The sequence below is a fragment of the Rhipicephalus microplus genome, chromosome 9 (assembly GCF_043290135.1).
Source record: "Rhipicephalus microplus isolate Deutch F79 chromosome 9, USDA_Rmic, whole genome shotgun sequence".
Taxonomy (NCBI): domain Eukaryota; kingdom Metazoa; phylum Arthropoda; class Arachnida; order Ixodida; family Ixodidae; genus Rhipicephalus; species Rhipicephalus microplus.
In genome coordinates, this window is record NC_134708.1 from 72,470,640 (window position 1) to 72,488,843 (window position 18,204).

The 18,204-nt window shown below is 45.9% G+C and overlaps 1 long non-coding RNA gene across 1 annotated transcript; it reads left to right on the forward strand.

Moving 5' to 3' along the window:
• The first annotated feature begins 1,794 nt into the window (after positions 1 to 1,794).
• On the forward strand, positions 1,795 to 9,234 carry LOC142771874 (uncharacterized). The gene is made up of 2 exons (XR_012886193.1): positions 1,795 to 7,275; positions 7,528 to 9,234. It is a non-coding gene; the product is annotated as an uncharacterized LOC142771874 (long non-coding RNA).
• Positions 9,235 to 18,204: the final 8,970 nt, after the last annotated feature.

Genomic DNA, 18,204 nt, shown 5'->3' on the forward strand with positions numbered 1-18,204 from the left:
GCCGACGGAGTAGTCTCATTGTTCTCTTCCGCTTTTACCGGGTACTGAAAGTTATAAAGGAGGCACTGGCCAAACTCACGGACCTCTCCTTCCTCCGTGGTAGAGTGTACTAGAATGCTAGTACCACGGAGGAAGGCAAAGGTAAGGAGAGGCCCTGACGTCACTCGTTGTGAAGCCGCGATGAAGCCGGAAGTCGGCCATATTGAGTAGGCAAATTCTCCTCTCTTGTTTACATATGAATGCAAAGCAGAAGGCGTGACTCCCTCTCCGGCTCGGAAAGCACGTGGGCTGCGCAGCGCGTGTGTCGTGACGATCCGAAACTAATGGAACTGGGCTCATCACTCAGAGCCAGCGGGACACCTTCAGCGAAATCGCTTCGTCCGAGTAATAACAAAGAGTAACAGCTCGCCGACAACGAAGCAACTACGAAAGAACGCGCGCTAGATGCACTGACAACGGCGAGTGCTTTCACGTCATTAACTCAGCAACTGTACAGACAACACGATCGGTCGTGCGCCTTCTACGGTTGCATTCCGCCACGCGACTGACGCAGCGTCCTGCCACTGTGTCCGTGTTCCGCGTGAAACTCACCTGCGTCAGCATTCTGCGACCATGGTGACTTTGAGCACGGTGCTAGTGACAGTTGAACGTGGTTGCTGTTACGTTATTGAGATTACATGCAATGCTGGTGGAGAGTGTACCAAGCGGAACAGAAAAGGTGTTTTAATACGCACATGCAAGTTGTTACTGTACACACACAACACGAAACTACGTATGTACACATGGTCCTCATGGCGTCTTGCTGGGCTCAACAGCGTCGTCCGTTGTCACAAGCAGGAGCACTGCTCAACCGTCACTGACCTGCAAGGCGTTCGTCGTCATTCAGCTTCGTCATGGTGCCCAACGCAATTTCGCTGAACACTAACTGCTTCATCCGCCGCACGACACATGGATATGCATTTGTTCTACGCACTGTTGAAACCCCGTGATGGACGAGGATTTGTAAACGTTGCTAAGAGTAATGTAACTGCCAGGAGAACACTGCGTAACCAATAACGCGGCGCAGAGCACAGATATTGTCCGCCACGGCTCAGCACGAGACCTGGGGAGGCACACATTCCGCCGCCAGCCGCGGCCGCTCACTGCTAGACCAGCTTCACTGCGCAACACGTAACCATAACAACGCCGCCATTGTGCCTACTGACTATGGCCGCCATGATGTCATTTCCGCCACATTTTTTACACCCTGCGCCGGCTGGGCATGCCCTCTCCTTACCTTTTTCCTTCCTCCGTGGCTAGTACACTCTATTCGTGGGCCAAATTTATCTTTGCTGCTGCTGATAACGATGGAGCTGATGGAGGCAAGGAAAGGTAAGGAGAGGGCATGCCCAGCTGGCACAGGGCGTAAAAAATGTGGCGGAAATGACATCATGACGGCCATATTCACTAGGCACAATGGCGGCGTTGCTATGGTTACGTGTTGCGCAGTGGAGCTGGTGTAGCAGTGAGCGGCCGCGGCTGGCGGCGGAATGTGTGCCTCCCCAGGTCTCGTGCTGAGCCGTGGCGGACAATATCTGTGCTCTGCGCCGCGTTATTGGTTACGCAGTGTTCTCCTGGCTGTTACATTACTCTTAGCAACGTTTACAAATCCCTTTGTTCATCACGGGGTTTCAACAGTGCGTAGAACAAGTGCATATCCATGTGTCGTGCGGCGGATGAAGCAGTTCAGCGAAATTGCGTTGGGCACCATGACGAAGCTGAATGACGACGAACGCCTTGCAGGTCAGTGACGGTTGAGCAGTGCTCCTGCTTGTGACAACGGACGACGCTGTTGAGCCCAGCAAGACGCCGTGAGGACCATGTGCACATACGTAGTTTCGTGTTGTGTGTGTACAGTAACAACTTGCATGTGTGTATTGAAACACCTTTTGTGTTCCGCTTGGTACACTCTCCACCAGCATTGCATGTAATCTCAACGTAACAGCAACCACACTCAAATGTCACTAGCACCGGGCTCAAAGTCGCCACGGTCGCAGAATGCTGACGCCGGTGAGTTTCACGCAGAACACGGACACAGTGGCAGGACGCTGCGTCGGCCGCGTGGCGGAATGCAACTGTAGAAGGCGCACGACCGATCGTGTTGTCTGTACAGTTGCTGAATTAATGACGTGAACGCACTCGCCGTTGTCAGTGCATCTAGCGCGCGTTCTCTCGTAGTTGCTTCGTTGTCGGCGAGCTGTTACTCCCTGTTATTACTCGGACGAAGCGATTTCGCTGAAGGTGTCCCGCTGGCTCAGAGTTATGAGCCCAGTTCCATTAGTTTCGGATCGTCACGACACACGCGCTGCGCAGCCCACGTGCTTTCCGAGCCGGAGAGGGAGTCGCGCCTTCTGCTTCGCATTCATATGTAAACAAGAGAGGAGAATTTGCCTAGCCAATATGGCCGACTTCCGGCTTCATCGCAGCTTCTCAACGAGTGGCGTCAGGGCCTCTCCTTGCTTTTCCTTCCTCCGTGGATGGAGGTTTGATAGAGCATAGCCTGGCGTTGCTATGGCAGAAAGCACGGAGGAAGGAAAGGTTCTTCCGTGGCAGATAGAGATTCTCAACAGGATTTGAGGGATATTTGAACTTTCACAAGTTTATGACACTAAACGACTAATAAGTTCTGAACACGCCCTTACCCGTGTACCACCAGCCCCAACTCACATTCTCCTCGAAGCATGAGGAGCATCGCAGGGAGAACCGTCCTTCCTCCATGGTTTCAACGGTCTTTTAACGGTGGTATTTACCGGTTTGCAGTGTTATCTTTGCGGTGAACGTCGTGAACTTGGTTCGCTACGCAACGCGTGAACGTTGTGTTGGAAACTGCCGCGATGTTCCGCACCACCCCATGCTCGGGAGAGATGATGTAATCTTTAGTTCACGCGCATGCTGCGAATTTTTGTGTTGTTCAACAACGCACAGGAGAAATCTCCCACCGAGACTACTGGAGGTCGATATCGGCGTGGCTAGCGAGCGGTTGTGCAACGCGTGCAGTCTTTTTTTTTTTTTTTTTCAATCAAGAAATTTGTTAGCAGGTACGCTGCCTGCGTCGGCTTTGCGAGACGCAGCGGGGAAGAATGCCTAGAGAAGAGGATGAAAGCATAGGTCAGCAACAGGCGCTGCGCCGTGCTTTCTACCGGGCTATTAGGCGCCTACTTTTTCTTCTAACCACTATCACCATCACGATCGTGACATACCCGCACTGCCACTAAAATAATGGGGCAAATACATGATCACAAAAAAAAAAAATGACATGACCTGCTGCCTTCTTGTTCTCGTTGTAATGCCTTAATGCGGCTGAATTCATCACTTTCGAACAGTCAGAGCGCTCGCAAACGACCCGAATGTGCCGTTAGGAAAAAATGCGAAAAGGTAAGGAAATGGTGTGTAGTGTGCATCATTTGCATGATAAGTGTCTCTTATGTGAGGACACCTATAGAGTTACTGTATATGCTACCTTCTACGGTGCCCCGCCGCGGTGGTCTAGTGGCTAAGGCACTCGGCTGCTGACCCGCAAGTCACGGGTTCAAATCCCGGCTGCGGCGGCTGCATTTCCGATGGAGGCAGAAATGTTGTAGGCCCGTGTGCTCAGATTTGGGTGCACGTTAAAGAACCCCAGGTGGTCGAAATTTCCGGAGCCCTCCACTACGGCGTCTCTCAAAATCATATAGTGGTTTTGGGACGTTAAACCTCACATATCAATCAATTACCTTCTACGGTAGCATATACAGTAACTCGAGACACCTCACCTCAACCGATACACTCGCACAAGAATGGGGATTGAAAGGATGAGTAGTAGTGATGTAGAGGTGATAGGGAAACGAGAGGGGAGAAAAAAAATGGGCCAGTATATATAGACGTCAGACTACCCAGGTGGCGCTGCGAGAAATGCCTCCACCAGCGCCGCCATCACTGTGCCGGTCATAAATGGGTAGTGCACAGAGAGCCGGTCGCGAGCGAACGTGCATAGGCCCTTCTCTTTCGTTAATCTTTAGGCATGGTTTCTTGAAAATCAAGGGCCTGACAAGCTTCTTCATTCAATCCAACCTCGCTTAATGAATATCGGAAGTTCATCAAAATGAAATGCGGGCACAATGCAAAATATGTTTTGTTTATTTCGGCAATCTGCAACTCGCAATTTAAGTGCAAGCGAGAATCGCATGACATCGAGTTAGAGGCAAACACTCCGGCGTGCATTCTGTACACTCAATCAAGTCCTGGTTAAATGCTGGCTATATCTAGAAAACTATAAACGAAAAGTGTCATGTTTCCTGACTATATCTAGCCCTTTAAGCGGGACCTAATTAAGAGTGCAAAGCCTAAATGCGTTAAACTTGGCATACACACGATTCCAAAGTGATGAAGTGCATGCACGAGCAATCTATGCGGGCAGTGGTACGAAGCTTACTTTATTCGGCGCGAATGGCCCTGATGATTTTCGTTTTGCAGTTGCATTCTCCATCGATTTCTCGCTTCCTGTGTATTGAACTGTTTTATTACGCATGCTTGAATGCTCTGTTGATGGACATGTTTGGTGTTTGTATATACTGCGAATGAGAATACATGCTTGTCCACTTTCTGAGTGTACATCGAAAGGCAAAACTGATGCCTCCAAGATTGCTCCGATAACCACAAAAAGCAACGGCAAAAAAAAAAAAAAAAAAAAAAAAGTGATCATGGTTGCGATCATTTTGCGATTTACCTGTATGACGCACATGTTCGCATTTCCTGGTTTAAGGCGGGACCTACAGAGCCTTCAAAGCTCTACGTGCGTAATGATGTGTGGTGGCGACAATTTCAAATTATCGATGGTCGCGGCGTGTGCGATGTTTATCGCGATCGTCACCCGTCTACTGTTGCACGTCGCACCCGCGGTCAGGTCTGTAAAGCTTCATAATCAAAGTTGCCACGGTTCTCCGTCAAGGTTACTCAAAACAATAATAGGAGACCTACATTATTACACTGACTCAAGCGAACTGCTGTGGATAACGCAAGTAATACGTAGGCTTACCCAACATGTTCGCAACGGCCTGTATTTAGCACTTTCACCTTCTGCAGCTTTGTAAAAGCTGCAGAAATCAGTAAAACTCAAGTAATTTACGTCCGTAACAATTCATAACGCAACAGTGGTGCATGCAGACTGAGGTATTTTTTCATAGAGCGCGGAGCTTTTGCATCTGCTCCTGTTTTCGGCCTTGTTCAGACGAGTAAACCAGCAAGCACTTCACGGCGGTTCGGTGATGCGTCAGACCAGCGGAGAGAAATTCGTAGCTCTTTTTCTGAGTGTTCAACGCGCAAATACAACTAATATTTAGCTCAATCATTGTTTCATACACTGTAGTTGCACCAGGTTGTGCAGCAATTTGTGCAAGGGAGTCGGGCTTTGCACTACTCAAAACATCATCGACAGGTGGCGCTGCGTGTCCACAAAACTCCAGAGTCTGACGTCTATCTGCATGTTTCACTGCAAATGTCGTCGAAAGACGATAGTATTGCGTCTGGAGATTTTAAACAAAACGTCCATTTGATGTTCTGTGTGATAAAATCGGTGACTTACATTCTGGAGGCACCGTGTTAAAGTGTCTCGATCCGTGCAGCAAAGGTGAACCAGCACATCGAGGAACGTTAGACACGAGCACTATCTGGCAGTTATCTTCGAAAACGAAGGAAGACGTGCCCGCATGTCTCGGAGGCGATAAGATGTGCAAAGCGATGGACAGGTGCCACCACCGTGTTGTCTTAGCACTTGCCTTTTTAGGCATAGCGTTGCATTGTCAGCGCAGCGTGATAAATGCTACGGTGTGGGGCCGTTTAAGGTATCATTACGGCACACAAACATACAAATGTACAGACAGGCGGACCAAAATTTTTGCATAGAAGTACCGCAAGAAAGACGTACTATCGTCTTCAAAAAGTATAGCGCAGCCATGTCAGTAAGGGAGTGGAAAACAGAAGTGAGGGTGAGGAGAGAGGAAGATGCATAGCTTAGCTATGACATGAGAGGGGCAGGAAAGGAAAGTGAGGGTGAGGGGGTAGTGATGTGATGAGGAAAGAATAGGGGAAAGCATAGCAAAGCCATGGGAGTGGTAAAAGAAGTGAGGGAAAAGAGAGAGTATAATATGTAACCATAGCCCTACATAGTACAGCATGACCAGGAAAGAGAGAATACAGGAAATAATCACAGGACATATATAGGGGTGGGAAAGGAAGGTTGCATGACATGGAAGAACAAAAATAAAGGAGGAAGCGTGACGTCACACCGCCAGCGTTTGCAAGCCAACCCGACTTAAAGCCAGCAGTGTCAGCCCAACATATGTGACCTTCTGTATTAAGATCACGCAAGTAACAAGGCTTCAGAGTGTGGCACCTGGTAGCGTTTATTTGAAATGTGCGCTTCTTCGGCGTGAACCGGACGACTCGTGCAGAAGGTTCAAAAATAGAACACCACTGGGAGTACTAAAACCTGAAGCACGCTTTTACGTTTTCTCAGTCTTTGCACCACTACAATGTAGACACCTTGGAAATCGATGTTATATGATAGAGCGCTTATGCAAAGCATGGGCTTGGAAGGTCGCTGTCACAATTTTTTATTAAGCTAAACGTCACAAAGTAGCGCTAAGGATATGTACAAGTGCACTCACAGACATATGTAAAACAGCTGAATATGTTTTATACATAACCAGTTGTTCACAGTTTGCTGTAAACAGTTAGCTGTTACAATTGCTGTTGGTAACAATGCCAACAGCAATTTAGATATTAGATACACCAGAAGCAATAAGTCGATATAAAGCACAGTTGCTCATGAGGATAGTAGGCCTGTACACTGCTAGATAAATAAACTTCAGTGAATGGCATTTAACTATAACTGACGTTGACCCGATATGACTTCTGTGTCATAGGAGTACACATGCATTGTTTACAAAATTGGATAGCCAGTATTCCAACAATTATTGACATTTCACGAACATTGGTATCAATTTGAAATGTACTTCCGAGACCTGGCATGACAGCGTGGCAGAATACTTGACTGCCATTCGGAACGCACGAATTCGATTCTTGCTGGGACCCTGACATTTTTTGCATTAATCGCGTCAACACTGATGATGTCAGCTTTTTTTTTAACGCTCACATGTTAAAATGACCTGTGTGTGTTCTCAATGTTCCTGGGTAGATATAAAGTGTCAATTACTTTTGACACATACACGCATACCAGCAGCACATAACCGCCCGCGGGTAAGTGTCATTGTCTGGTGGAAAGTGTTTGATGATGTACGCAACGAGATTGTGACATTATTCATGTTGTGACCAGAGATCCGTATTCACCAAACCATCTTACCCTTCTATACTAAATTTGGTTAATCCCAGGTTTTTAAGGGGGTGATCATGGCAACATCGAGACGTAGGTGGCTAGATAGATTCATACGTAGATAGACGCTCAAAGTGCCTGCAGTACGCAAAGAAATGCTTCGCATTATTATCTCGCAGAATGTCTGCACACCTCTTAACCCGGCCATGGAAAATTCGATTGATTTCTACAGTGCCACCGAGTGCGGCTGTCGTGTCACCAAGCTCCTGCAAGGCCCGGCACTGTTTGTTTCGATTACGTCATTGGTCGGCACTTGACCATTTTAAACAATAAACATTTATATGAAAGCCAAAAATACTTGACTGCCTCCGACTAACATTTTATTTAGATGCCTAATTAAGTCAGGGTGCTTTCATGGTTGCATCCCTAACACTGAGCAGTTCTTACAACGTGACCTTCTTACAACATAACCCAATACAGTGAATAACTCAGTACATAAAACTAAATACTCTGTATTATGTGAACATCACATGGGGCCCTCAGAAGTTGGGCTAATAAAGATGCTAAAAAGTTTACAAAGGCGAATCGCTACGTTCATCCTTTGAAAGTACTCTTAGGAAGAACCAGTAACACAAATGGTATACCTTCTGGGACTTCCCTTTCCAGCAGACTGTCGAAAACTGGCCGAGCTAACATTCATTTTCCTACCGTCAAAAAGTAAACTAAACATAGTTCACTACATAACGCTGCATAGAGTAAGAATTCTGAGAATCATAATTGAATATACATATGAAGCACCTCCGTAATGCCAAAATATATATGCGAAGTCACTCTTCCCGAAAACTATTCAACAATACAATTCACTACCTTCACCATTGTTTCGATGTACCTCCGTGGAAAACTTTGAGGAAGTGCTCAAGTAATATTTCGTTCAGTCTAAGACCAATGATTGACACATTGACTTTACTACGTCAATTTTGCTATGTCTAACTTTTGCGATGTCAATGTCATGAAGTAGCTTGCAAATAATTGCACTCCTGAATTATAAAATATTGTATTGGTTCGTCTTGTATCTTACTGTGTTGTATTGCTTGAATATTGCATTTTTATATGTCATACTTAATTATTCTTGAAATGTTGCTTAGTATGGTATGGTATAATTTTGTAAGTTATAACACACCCCTGTACTGGGTTGAGGGCCAACAGCGTGCCACCACAAAAAAAATGAACACTCTAAGGTTGACCTGAGCAGCCAATCTTTTTTGTTGTTGTTACAAATCTGAGGCTACGCATACGAGTGTGCAGTGCCATGTGTAGCATGGTGCCACATTATGTCGAGGTGCCAATGCACTGTGGGCACAATGTTATGCTTGTTTATTGTGCATTACCCGCGTAAGCTAGACAGGTCATGAATTGAAGTTATTGTCAATTAGTTAAACAGCTCTTACATTTCTTAAATGCACAAAATTTATGAACACTACTGTTCCTTGCAGTTTTTAAGTACTACACAAAGAACTGTGCTTTTCAAACATACCTAAGTACACTTGACTTCAAAGAAATGAAAAGAAGACATTTAATAAGTACCATTTGTTCAACCCGCCAATCGAAGAGTGTGACCTTACTGTGGAAATCTGCCTTGCTTTATTTTTTCAGATGTTTTGCCTTTGAGTAACACAAACATGTTACCCTTCATGCCAAAAAGAAATTGTGAACTTGTTTCCATGCCATGCTTGTTAGAGTGTTCAATAGCAGGAAAAAGCACTACTTTCAGAGTACATAAATAGTGGTTATCAATAAGCACAGCTTGTCGATCAACCACTGTATATGTTCTTGACATGAACATGCAAAGAAAAGAGAAATATATGAAATACACTGACTCGCTCCAACTTTGTTTATGCTACTTTTTAATTAATAATCACAGCATTATTTAGTATTTACAGAATGCTGGAGCAAGTTTTACATAAATACCAATATGGCACAACTGATTAGCCAGAACGAGGAGAAGATTTCCTACGGCAAGGACGCTGCAGCATTTTCGTTCAAGAGGCCCAATCTTATGAAAAGAAAATTTTTACTGTATGGCACTTGAAAAACTTGTAGACAAGTCAACATGATAGGCTTACAGCATTTGAAGCACAGCCTTTCCCAAGTTTCATGTATGTGTCATTTTTGAACAGAATGTGTTGTCGGATTTTAAACACACTGATACCAATCTCCAGAATTACTAATATAAGGATGCCGATTCTAAAACATCGCAGTCTTGTTTCACAGTTATATTTCGAAACTTGTTGGCCGCATGGGGCGTTCAACAAAACAACTGAGGCAGCTTCGCTCAAATGGTGCCACATCTGAAGGAATTGTAGAGCTAGGCAGCCTTATTTGTTTCTCTTCAGTTTTCTCTTTCTTTTGTCTTTATTTTCCTCTTTTCGAGTTTTTTGCTATTTATGTACTTGTATTGTTCTTCCTATTTTTTTATTTCTCTCTCTATTGATTTCTCACATGCTTCCTCATTCAATTTTTATGCGTTGTGTGTGTTGTCGTGCTTCTATAGTAATGTCCGCACTTTATATCACCATCAAGCTGCTCGAAGAACAAGAGGAAGAAGACTTCTCGTAATTATGAATGCGCTCAATATGCGACAGTTGGTTATACTGCATGTAGCTTTCCCTGTGTTAATATCATCATCAAAGCACACGAAGAAAAAAATTGCCCGCAGCTTCCCTCGGGGGAACACTGAGGAGGATGCGGAGCATATAATTGGTTAACGGGGTGTTAAAGTGCGACTTACTTGGGTCGATGGCTAAATTGGTTAACGTGGTTGTGAAATGGGGTGTTAAATTGCGACTTACTTGGGTCGATGGCTAAATTGGTTAATGTGGTTGTAGGAGGGGGTGTTAAATGAGTGAACACGTACACACGTATGCGAAAGGGCGGCGCTGGTCGAAGGGACGTCGATCATTCTGTTTGTGGATTCGTTGGCATTCATTTCACGGCGACTTCGGACGTCGACGCGCCGTACAAACCAACGGACGAGCGGCAACTGAGCGAGCGAGCGCCGACCTTGAGTATATATACAGCGCGACGGCGCATGCGCTGTCAGCTGTCGAATGTTCTCGAAGGAGAAGCGCGTGCGCGGCACAGATGGCGACGGCGCGACGGCGCATGCGCTGTCAGCTGTCGAATGTTCTCGAAGGAGAAGCGCGCGCGGCACAGATGGTGGGCGACGGCGCGACGGCGCATGCGCGCGCGTCAGCTGTCGAATGTTCGAGAAGCGGTGCGGACGGCGCACTACAAGGCGCGAGTATAAGATGCTTCCGCATCTAAAAGAAGACTTCTCGTTGGAGCAAGCACGGTTGATGTGCTCCAGCTGGCTACGCTAAACGTGCTTATGCCTGCATTATGCCAACGATGACGACAGCATACAACCGCCGGCCCCTACAAAGTGTTCTACCTTTAAAAGAGGAAAGAAAAAGAAAGTTTTGAAACAGTCATGCAAGAAAAGCTCATGAAAATACTAATTAATAAAAAAAAAGAATATTAGACGCAGAGACTCATCTGCAGGCCACACCTTGCTAGAGAACGGTCCACGTGTGTTCAGCACCTCTGCACTAGATGGCAACATAGAGTTCTATTGTTGATAAAGCCTGCCTGCTGCACTGATCTTATGTTCAAGATTTTCAAAGATTCTAGAGCATGAATTTCACACAGGTGCAACATGGACACATAACGTTTCAAAGTACACAAAGAACAATACTACGTTGCCTTAGGTACTAATTGGCACACAATAAACTCAGTAACATCCTTAGGAAGCAGTAATGAAACATATCTGCTTGTTATATAATAGTGCGGGGATGATAAGATTCGTTCAGATGCTGCTATGTCTACAGACTTGACAAGTTATTCTTCTAGTATTCTTTTCTATTGACATCATACAAAATGCTACTGGTTGCCCACATTTTGGAAAGCATCTCAAACAGGAGGCAGAACAGAAAAAACAAAACAAAGAAATGAATAACTTCAGCCACATTGCATTCTGAATGACCAATTAACATTCGTGACCGATCTTTCCTTTGACTCTGAGTAACAACTCTATGAGCATTACAGATACAGATCGTAAGTGACCAAATGCGACAAGAACTGCACCGTAAATGAAACTAGCTGTGTCCAAATAGTGTCAACAGGGAGGCCAGGTGACCATAAATCGAAACTAAATTCAGTTGAGGCCCTTTATAAGATGCACTGTTATAAGTGTAAGTGACAAGTGGGCATAAGGGACACCGGTGTGGCCGGTGCACAAATATTAACACATCATGAAACACATTCTCTTTGGCTCCCTTTAACAAAAAGTTTGTTCAAAAGAAAAGTTCGGTCACTGCCTGTAGTAATAGTAGACCCAAGAAGCATTTTATTAAAAGACAGGAGCTGCCATCAGCCATGAAAACATCTCATAAGCCACACAGCTGACCAGAAGAGAGTTAATAACAGTGTTTGCCCACTCTTAAGAACATCATATCAAACCTCGCTGGTGGAACAAAGGAACCAAAATGTCACGGGCTGAGTAGATACCTGAGAATGACGACGACAAAGTGCTAAGGGGAACGTGCACGGACTGCAGCAGCGTTGTACGCATTTGCTCGCCAATATATTGATCGCGTATCCTTTATTCCCCGTAAAATCATTGGAGGAGGTGTGGGGTACAACTCACTATACAGCCCCAGGAGCTGGATCTTCGCAGCAGATGGCGCATTGCAGCTACCACAATGACTGAACAGGCTACTCAATGTCAACAAGATCCATCAGCCCCGCAGACGATCATTGTGGGGCAACCACAGAACACCTATACTTCGTGACTCAGGCCAATAGACCTCTCCCTGTTAGTAAATGGTGTGACGTCACTGCGGGCACCCCGCCCACCATACCCTCTCTCGCAGCAGGTGCTGGTTGGCAACAAATAGAGTTACTGTATATGCTACCTTAGGTAGCATATACAGTAACTCTAGCAAGGAAGTTCCGCCGGCGACACCTGTCTGCATAGCAAAGCTGCGTGTCTGCATTCCTTCGACATAAATTTCTACATTGCTATGTTCTAAAGTCACAGCTTTTGAAAGAAGGGGGTTGCGGAAGGGTCACTCCTCATAGTGTGGAAATTTGCTCATCGTAGTTGGATGTATAGAGAAACTTTATTTAGAGTAGTGAGAGACGCGACTAGCACGCAGTGGGCTTCACCCGCATAGATGGCAGCCATAAAAAGTCTGATCTTTTTTAAAAGCGAACGTTTTGTATATACACAATGACTGGCACTTTGAGAAATATTTGCATGGCATGGATGTAAACTTATTCAATTTCCATCGTGGCATGTGTAATGCAGCTTTAAATGAGGTGCAGAATTAGCGGCAGCATGGTTTTGAGCTTCTGTGCGCGACGTCATATGATTCTCACTTATTGCACAAAAGTTTGATCTGAGATGAATGAAAAAAAAAACAAGACACTTCCTGCCATGCATTAGGCTGAGGTTAACATATCGTCGTAAAAAATAAAATGAAATTCTCCCGCTGCGTTTCTCAATAACCCAGTGAAAATTTAAGTGATGTAAAACCCAACAACTTAATACTATATAATATTATCTGACACAGTTACCTTGCTGCATTTGACACCTAGAACATGTTTTCGTACCTATATACACAAACTTCTAATGCGCATTATCACTTCATAAGGATCGAATCGTAAAAGTACAAAGTAAATAAAAAATTATAAAAATCTCCGCTGTTTTAATTAACACGTAACAGGTATGCGATAATATAGGTTATTGCCGTAACGAACCGTATATGCAGATTCGGCAACGCTACAACATGCTTATAGCTCATGCGTAGCCGTATATATCACTCGGAGGTAATTCACTTTTACTTTTCTGCACACCATGCATATATACGCTGAGGTGTACCCGCTCGCAGATGATCGCGTCAAATGTATTTTTAACGTGACTAAAATGTCAGATGGTAAAGTTCCCTCGACAGCCGGTTACTGCAACCGGCCCACAACGAATACCAGTGCTTTCTCAAACAGGCTGCATCGCGTTATTCACACTGCACACACCACACACAATATTCCCACTTTCACCGTCCATAAAGGTGAACCAATATTGTCGATGCCTTTCAAGGCACACTACACTCCACAGTCAACACGCCACATTTTCGAAGACGATGCCGCTGGATGGATTGATGTGGCTGTACCCTTTAGATAGGGCGGCGGCGGCTTACGCCACCTAGCCATAATACTTAGTGAACCAGCAACTAGATTTATCTTTGTTTTTTCTTTAAATAGTAAAGTTGAGGACTGGCACTTTGCAGTGAAGGGTTTATTTTCACTCGTGCCTTGATTTTAGCCACCAATCAAATAACCTCCTCCTAGTTAATTCTACCCGTTTAAAGTCTATTTTGCCGTCACTGTCCCTAAACCCCAGTGCTTTGAAAAACTCTGCGCCATCAACCTGAACTACAGGGTGAAGCCCTTTACAGAACAATATCAAGTGTTCGGCAGTTTCTTCTTCCTGTCCACACGCACTGCATACCGTGTCTACCACTTCGTATTTGGCCCGATATGTCTTTGTTCGCAATACTCCCGTTCTGGCCTCAAACAGTAGAGAACTACCCCGAGTATTATCATAGATCCTTTCCTTGGCTAATTCCTGCTTAAAAGTTCGATAGATCTCCAGTGCGGACTTCTTAATCATGCCAATTCTTCACATATCGGTCTCAGCTTCCTTCACCTTCTTCTTAACCGATAATTCTTTTTGGTTTGGCCCCCTGCTGTTTTCCAAGTATTTACCAGTCAATTTTCTGGTTCGCTTCCGCCATTTTGTATCGACATTCTTCATGTACAAGTAGCTGAATACCTTCCTAGCCCAATGCTCCTCCCCCATTTCTCTCAATCTCTTCTCAAATTTTATCTTGCTGCTAGCTTCCCTGCCCTCAAATGATGTCCATCCCATATCACCTTGTACTCCCTGATTTGGTGTATTCCCGTGAGCTCCTAAGACAAGCCTACCTATTCCACGTTGCTTAATTTCTAATCTTGCTTGAACTTCTGATCTCATGCACAAGACCACATTTCCAAACGTCAGACCAGGAACCATGACCCATGTCCATATTCCTCTCACAACATCATACCTATGTTCATACCTACTCTGTTCCTCATCATCATGCCTACCGCTGTTCTTGCACAGGCTGCCACGCGTGTTCACTTCTCCGAGACAAACAGTCAGCCAGCGTTCCAAATATTTCATCACGCACTTTACCACACCCCTTGATGTTCTCTGACACATACCACAGCGAATGTTTCCAATTTGAGATAAAAATTAAGTTTTCAAGAAGAAAAAAAAAGCTTTCCCCAGGCAATGAGCGACTGCACCCCATTCGGCCACCGGCGGGAGTGATTTGCCAACCGCCCTATAGTTACTGTATATGCTACCTAAAGGTAGCATATACAGTAACTCTAAATCAACCTTTTGCACGTGCACCAGTGACGTCACGCTGTGACGTACCCTGGTGGAGGTCTATTCAACGGCACAAGTGGCATAGACGTCGATGACTGGCTAGTTCTGCATGAGCACGTCAGCAGCTGCAGCAGCAGCCATTGGGATTCGGCGCTTATGTTGGCGAACATCATCTTCTACTTGCATGGCATGGCAAAACTCTGGTACGAGACCCATCAACAAGAGTTAATCAGCTGGGACATATGTAAGCGGAAATTACGCTATCTATTTGGGAAACCCATTGGACGAAAAGTGGCCTCAAAAAAAGAGCTTATGACTCGTGCCCAGACATCCACAGAGCAGTACATTGCATACATCCAGGACATGTTGGCCACAAGGTCGACAAGGACATGCTTGAGGAGGACAAAGTCGTAGACATCCTGAAAGGAATTGCCGATGAGGCCTTCAATTTCCTGCTGTGTAAGGACTGCTCGACAGTGAAGTCGGTCATTGAAGCATGCATGTCGTTGCTTCGAACAGGCGAAAAGTAGGTGCGTCGTTCACCAATTTGACCGCCTTCTCAACAGAGGGACTACGTCCTCCTGCCCACACTACATCAACAGATTTGCCCACACTACATCAACTACCAGCGCCAGAAAACGTCACCAGAATAGTCCATCGAAAACTTGAGGCTATGGCACCTGCTATGTCTAGCGTCAGTGCTCCAGGACACAACATCGCTGCTGTTTCAATGATACAGGCCGTGGTTCGCCAAGAGAACGCGAATATAGGCATTTCGCCACCTCATCAAAATGCCTCTGCTACTTCCAGCTCGGCTCCAGTCGTTGCGGCTGCAATTCCGAGCCACACCTTCACGCCAGGATGAAACCCAGCCGAATGACGCACTCATGCTGATCGGCTTATATGTTTCACGTGCCATCGGATAGGACATATCGCTCGCCATTGCCGCAGTCATTGGACCTCATCACCTCGACCAAGCTTCAATGACCAAGCTCAGTTAAAACCTTCATCAACATAGCTGCTGAACAACACTGCGACTCCTCTTTGCCTCCTATTATCAATGGTGTGCATGCAATCTCCCCACCATGACCACTCCTTACAGATGTTCCTTCTTCACATCATCTTGCACTACTACAACGCCCGCCCAAATGGTGCTGAGCTTTTGCTCGTTGTTCCTGCCCATCTTCGCTCAGACGTTTTGGCCCAGCTTCATGATGCACCCACCACTAGACACCTAGGGGTGTCACGCCCATATGACCGTGTTCGCCGACGATTCTTTAGGCCTGGCCTCTACCGTTCTGTGCGACAGTACGTTACGGCGTGCAACTTCTGCCAGCGCCGCAAGACACCTGCACTGGGGCATGCTGGTACCCTCCAGCCCATTGAAATACCAGATGAGCCATTTTTCCGAGTCGGCCTCGATCTTCTAGGACCTTTCCCGCGTCGACCTCCGGTAATAAGCGGATTGCCATCGCTACCGACTATGAAGCGCGGTATGCCGTTACACGAGCCCTCTCCGCCAGCTGAGCTATTGATATAGCCGATTTCATTTTTCATTACATCATTCTGCGTCATGGTGCTCCTCGTCAGTTAATCACCGACCGCGGCCACTCTTTTTTATCTAAAACAGTCGACAAGCTCCTGCTCTACCCACCACAAGTTCACTGCAGCGTACTATCCACAAACCAACGACCTCACCAAACATCTCAACTGTACCCTGACAAATATGTTTGTGATGTACATCTTCAAGGAGCACAAAGATTGGGATATTCACTTACTTTTCGTTACCTTCACATACAACTCTTCACGTTATGATACAGCTCGATTTTCACCTTTTTACCTACTGTTTGGTTATGACCCGCCTTAACCCATGGACCCCCAGCTCCATTCCGACGCCACCTCATCAACTGCCTGCTATGCTCGTGATGCCCTGGCCCGTGCTGACATCGCCCACCAAGTCTCTCGGGATCGTTTATGTGCCTCGCAGCTTAACCAAAAGAGTGCTTGCAATCGCCAGCAACGCAACGTACAGTACACCCAGGGGTCACTCGTCTTGATGTGGTTACCATCACAACGAGTCGGTCTTCGCGAAAAACTCATGTCCCGTTACGTTGGCCCTTGCCGCGTCATACGCAAGGTCACCAGCATGACCTTAGAGATTTCTCCATTCCTTAACATGTCAGCAACACCTTCAATCCCAACCGATATAGTGCACATCTCGAAACTTAAACTATACTACTCCCGCCCCGAGGATTGATCACACCGGGATGATCCTTTTGCCGCCGGTGGGTAATGTCACGAGCTTACACCATTGCAGGATATGCATTACACCATTGCAGGATACATAATCACATGAATAAGAGTACATGATGATTCGCACACATATTACACATACAGTTCGATGCACACCTAGATGAGCTAGTCTACGACATTCGTCAGAATATTTAACGCGTTTGTCGAACTGCTTTTACATGGCTCAATGTCATGCTTATTCGTTATGCTGTTGAAGCTGTGCAGTTCCAGATGTCATAGACAAAATACCCCGAGGCTTACCACCTCTGGCAACGCACTTGAAGCCCCAGAACAAGACGTATGCACCACGTGTCTCCTCAGCCTTTTCCTTTGCAGTTCACACCGTGTGCACCCCGAGGCAAATGTTCATTGCGCTTGTGAAATTTCAAGTGGCGTGTAAGCTCACCCCTCCATGCAGAATTCCAGGGACAGAGGTGGCACTGGTATGGTCTTTCGCCAGTGTGGATACGTACGTGTGCGACCATGTTGGACTTATGAGTGAAGGTCTTTCCGCAGTACTGACATTTGAACGGACGCTCGCCTGTGTGTGTCATTTGATGTTCTGCCATATGACTGTGTCTACTTGTAGTATAGGCACACACTTGGCACTTGAACACACGCTCTTCTCTGGGAGATCCCACACGAGGTGGCTGGCCAGGGCAACGGCGTACAGCAGCCGAGTCTGCGTGATGAAAAAGGGTGAATATTTCGCAATGGACAAAGCTGTTACTGAAGGAAAGCTATCTAGTACAACTACTCTAGACTGGAGTTGAAAGGTAGTGACAGCGAAAAGTGAGGAAACAGAATTACGACAAGAATATTCACATAACTGCTTGAAAAAACGGAACTTTCATAACCTGTGTTGCCGTCTACACGTGAGGCGTTGTTGCCTGAACAATGTGAGAGAACCCTTATGCATAATTTTAAGGCTGCAAATGCATCAACGTAAGAACCCTTTTCTTTGTTTGCGATCTTAAAGCTACGAAACGCTATAATATGGCTTTTCATCGAAGGTCTGTTTACTAGTACTGGAGCTAACATTGTGAAGTGGTTAAGATGCAGCAGAAGAACG